Genomic DNA, 5,000 nt, shown 5'->3' with positions numbered 1-5,000 from the left:
AGAGAAAGCAATGCGTGTGGGGCGACTTAGACTTTTTCGAGCCTCCGAGAGAAAGCAATGCGTGTGGGGCGACTTAGACTTTTTCGAGCCTCCGAGAGAAAGCAATGCGTGTGGGGCGACTTAGACTTTTTCGAGCCTCCGAGAGAAAGCAATGCGTGTGGGGCGACTTAGACTTTTTCGAGCCTCCGAGAGAAAGCAATGCGTGTGGGGCGACTTAGACTTTTTCGAGCCTCCGAGAGAAAGCAATGCGTGTGGGGCGACTTAGACTTTTTCGAGCCTCCGAGAGAAAGCAATGCGTGTGGGGCGACTTAGACTTTTTCGAGCCTCCGAGAGAAAGCAATGCGTGTGGGGCGACTTAGACTTTTTCGAGCCTCCGAGAGAAAGCAATGCGTGTGGGGCGACTTAGACTTTTTCGAGCCTCCGAGAGAAAGCAATGCGTGTGGGCGACTTAGACTTTTTCGAGCCTCCGAGAGAAAGCAATGCGTGTGGGGCGACTTAGACTTTTTCGAGCCTCCGAGAGAAAGCAATGCGTGTGGGGCGACTTAGACTTTTTCGAGCCTCCGAGAGAAAGCAATGCGTGTGGGGCGACTTAGACTTTTTCGAGCCTCCGAGAGAAAGCAATGCGTGTGGGGCGACTTAGACTTTTTCGAGCCTCCGAGAGAAAGCAATGCGTGTGGGCGACTTAGACTTTTTCGAGCCTCCGAGAGAAAGCAATGCGTGTGGGGCGACTTAGACTTTTCGAGCCTCCGAGAGAAAGCAATGCGTGTGGGGCGACTTAGACTTTTTCGAGCCTCCGAGAGAAAGCAATGCGTGTGGGGCGACTTAGACTTTTTCGAGCCTCCGAGAGAAAGCAATGCGTGTGGGGCGACTTAGACTTTTTCGAGCCTCCGAGAGAAAGCAATGCGTGTGGGGCGACTTAGACTTTTTCGAGCCTCCGAGAGAAAGCAATGCGTGTGGGGCGACTTAGACTTTTTCGAGCCTCCGAGAGAAAGCAATGCGTGTGGGGCGACTTAGACTTTTTCGAGCCTCCGAGAGAAAGCAATGCGTGTGGGGCGACTTAGACTTTTTCGAGCCTCCGAGAGAAAGCAATGCGTGTGGGGCGACTTAGACTTTTTCGAGCCTCCGAGAGAAAGCAATGCGTGTGGGGCGACTTAGACTTTTTCGAGCCTCCGAGAGAAAGCAATGCGTGTGGGGCGACTTAGACTTTTTCGAGCCTCCGAGAGAAAGCAATGCGTGTGGGGCGACTTAGACTTTTTCGAGCCTCCGAGAGAAAGCAATGCGTGTGGGGCGACTTAGACTTTTTCGAGCCTCCGAGAGAAAGCAATGCGTGTGGGGCGACTTAGACTTTTTCGAGCCTCCGAGAGAAAGCAATGCGTGTGGGGCGACTTAGACTTTTTCGAGCCTCCGAGAGAAAGCAATGCGTGTGGGGCGACTTAGACTTTTTCGAGCCTCCGAGAGAAAGCAATGCGTGTGGGGCGACTTAGACTTTTTCGAGCCTCCGAGAGAAAGCAATGCGTGTGGGGCGACTTAGACTTTTTCGAGCCTCCGAGAGAAAGCAATGCGTGTGGGGCGACTTAGACTTTTCGAGCCTCGAGAGAAAGCAATGCGTGTGGGGCGACTTAGCTTTTTCGAGCTCGAGAGAAAGCAATGCGTGTGGGGCGACTTAGACTTTTTCGAGCCTCCGAGAGAAAGCAATGCGTGTGGGGCGACTTAGACTTTTTCGAGCCTCCGAGAGAAAGCAATGCGTGTGGGGCGACTTAGACTTTTCGAGCCTCCGAGAGAAAGCAATGCGTGTGGGGCGACTTAGACTTTTTCGAGCCTCCGAGAGAAAGCAATGCGTGTGGGGCGACTTAGACTTTTTCGAGCCTCCGAGAGAAGCAATGCGTGTGGGGCGACTTAGACTTTTTCGAGCCTCCGAGAGAAAGCAATGCGTGTGGGCGACTTAGACTTTCGAGCCTCCGAGAGAAAGCAATGCGTGTGGGGCGACTTAGACTTTTTCGAGCCTCCGAGAGAAAGCAATGCGTGTGGGGCGACTTAGACTTTTTCGAGCCTCCGAGAGAAAGCAATGCGGTGTGGGGCGACTTAGACTTTTTCGAGCCTCCGAGAGAAAGCAATGCGTGTGGGGCGACTTAGACTTTTTCGAGCCTCCGAGAGAAAGCAACTGCGTTTGTGGGCGACTTAGACTTTTTCGAGCCTCGAGAGAAAGCAATGCGTGTGGGGCGACTTAGACTTTTTCGAGCCTCCGAGAGAAAGCAATGCGTGTGGGGCGACTTAGACTTTTTCGAGCCTCCGAGAGAAAGCAATGCGTGTGGGGCGACTTAGACTTTTTCGAGCCTCCGAGAGAAAGCAATGCGTGTGGGGCGACTTAGACTTTTTCGAGCCTCCGAGAGAAAGCAATGCGTGTGGGGCGACTTAGACTTTTTCGAGCCTCCGAGAGAAAGCAATGCGTGTGGGGCGACTTAGACTTTTTCGAGCCTCCGAGAGAAAGCAATGCGTGTGGGGCGACTTAGACTTTTTCGAGCCTCCGAGAGAAAGCAATGCGTGTGGGGCGACTTAGACTTTTTCGAGCCTCCGAGAGAAAGCAATGCGTGTGGGGCGACTTAGACTAGACTTTTTCGAGCCTCCGAGAGAAAGCAATGCGTGTGGGGCGACTTAGACTTTTTCGAGCCTCCGAGAGAAAGCAATGCGTGTGGGGCGACTTAGACTTTTTCGAGCCTCCGAGAGAAAGCAATGCGTGTGGGGCGACTTAGACTTTTTCGAGCCTCCGAGAGAAAGCAATGCGTGTGGGGCGACTTAGACTTTTTCGAGCCTCCGAGAGAAAGCAATGCGTGTGGGGCGACTTAGACTTTTTCGAGCCTCCGAGAGAAAGCAATGCGTGTGGGGCGACTTAGACTTTTTCGAGCCTCCGAGAGAAAGCAATGCGTGTGGGGCGACTTAGACTTTTTCGAGCCTCCGAGAGAAAGCAATGCGTGTGGGGCGACTTAGACTTTTTCGAGCCTCCGAGAGAAAGCAATGCGTGTGGGGCGACTTAGACTTTTTCGAGCCTCCGAGAGAAAGCAATGCGATGCGTGTGGGGCGACTTAGACTTTTTCGAGCCTCCGAGAGAAAGCAATGCGTGTGGGGCGACTTAGACTTTTTCGAGCCTCCGAGAGAAAGCAATGCGTGTGGGGCGACTTAGACTTTTTCGAGCCTCCGAGAGAAAGCAATGCGTGTGGGGCGACTTAGACTTTTTCGAGCCTCCGAGAGAAAGCAATGCGTGTGGGGCGACTTAGACTTTTTCGAGCCTCCGTGCTCGCACATCACTCATTGACGCTCGCACATCACTCATTTGAGCTCGCACATTGCTCATTCGTGCTCGCACATCACTCATTCGTGCTCGCACATCACTCATTGACGCTCGCACATCACTCATTGACGCTCGCATATCACTCATTCGTGCTCGCACATTACTCATTGACGCTCGCACATCACTCATTGACGCTCGCACTTCACTAATTGGATCTCGCGTATCACTCATTCGTTCTCGCACATCACTCATTGACGCTCGCACATCACTCATTGACGCTCGCACATCACTCATTTGAGCTCGCACATTGCTCATTCGTGCTCGCACATCACTCATTCGTGCTCGCACATCACTCATTGACGCTCGCACATCACTCATTCGTGCTCGGACATCACTCATTGACGCTCGCATATTACTCATTCTTGCTCGCACATCACTCATTCGTTCTCGCACATCACTCATTGACGCTCGCACATCACTCATTGACGCTCGCGTATCACTCATTCGTGTTCGCACATCACTCATAGACGCTCGCACATCACTCATTGACGCTCGCGTATCACTCATTCGTGCTCGCACATCACTCATTCGTGCTCGCACATTACTCATTGACGCTCGCATATTACTCATTGACGCTCGCACATCACTCATTCGTGCTCGCACATCACTCATTTGAGCTCGCACATTGCTCATTCGTGCTCGCACATCACTCATTCGTGCTCGCATATCTCTCATTCTTGCTATATAAATCTACATTATAACTGTCACTATCTACGACGAAATGTGATCACGTCAGGCGCGAAATATTATTACATAGGGATCGGTGCGAACGGCGGGAGCAGAAAATGATTAAATCAGTAAACTGAAACGTTTAGCTATCTATACGAAGATTGCTCGCATGCATTAACGAGATTCCCACTGTCCCTATCTACCATCTTCCGAACGGAAGAGCCCCGGGAGGGTCGCATTTCTGCCAGGGCAGTTGGGTGAACCCTGAGATTTCGGTATACTCATTCGTGCTCGCACATCACTCATTTGAGCTCGCACATTGCTCATTCGTGCTCGCACATCACTCATTCGTGCTCGCACATCACTCATTGACGCTCGCACATCACTCATTTGTGCTCGCGTATCACTCATTCGTGCTCGCACATCACTCATTCGTGCTCGCACATTACTCATTGACGCTCGCACATCACTCATTGACTCTCGCGTATCACTCATTCGTGTTCGCACATCACTCATAGACGCTCGCACATCACTCATTGACGCTCGCATATTACTCATTCGTGCTCGCACATCACTCATTGACGCTCGCACATCACTCATTTGTGCTCGCGTATCACTCATTCGTGCTCGCACATCACTCATTCGTGCTCGCACATTACTCATTGACGCTCGCATATTACTCATTGACGCTCGCACATCACTCATTGACGCTCGCACATCACTCATTGACGCTCGCACATCACTCATTTGTGCTCGCACATTGCTCATTCGTGCTCGCACATCACTCATTTGAGCTCGCACATTGCTCATTCGTGCTCGCACATCACTCATTCGTGCTCGCACATTGCTCATTCTTGCTCGCACATCACTCATTTGTGCTCGCGTATCACTCATTCGTGCTCGCACATTACTCATTGACGCTCGCACATCACTCATTGACGCTCGCACATTACTCATTGACGCTCGCATATTACTCATTCGTGCT

This window comes from Nasonia vitripennis, chromosome 5 (genome assembly GCF_009193385.2).
Source record: "Nasonia vitripennis strain AsymCx chromosome 5, Nvit_psr_1.1, whole genome shotgun sequence".
NCBI classification, from domain to species: domain Eukaryota; kingdom Metazoa; phylum Arthropoda; class Insecta; order Hymenoptera; family Pteromalidae; genus Nasonia; species Nasonia vitripennis.
This window is presented reverse-complemented; position numbering follows the sequence as displayed.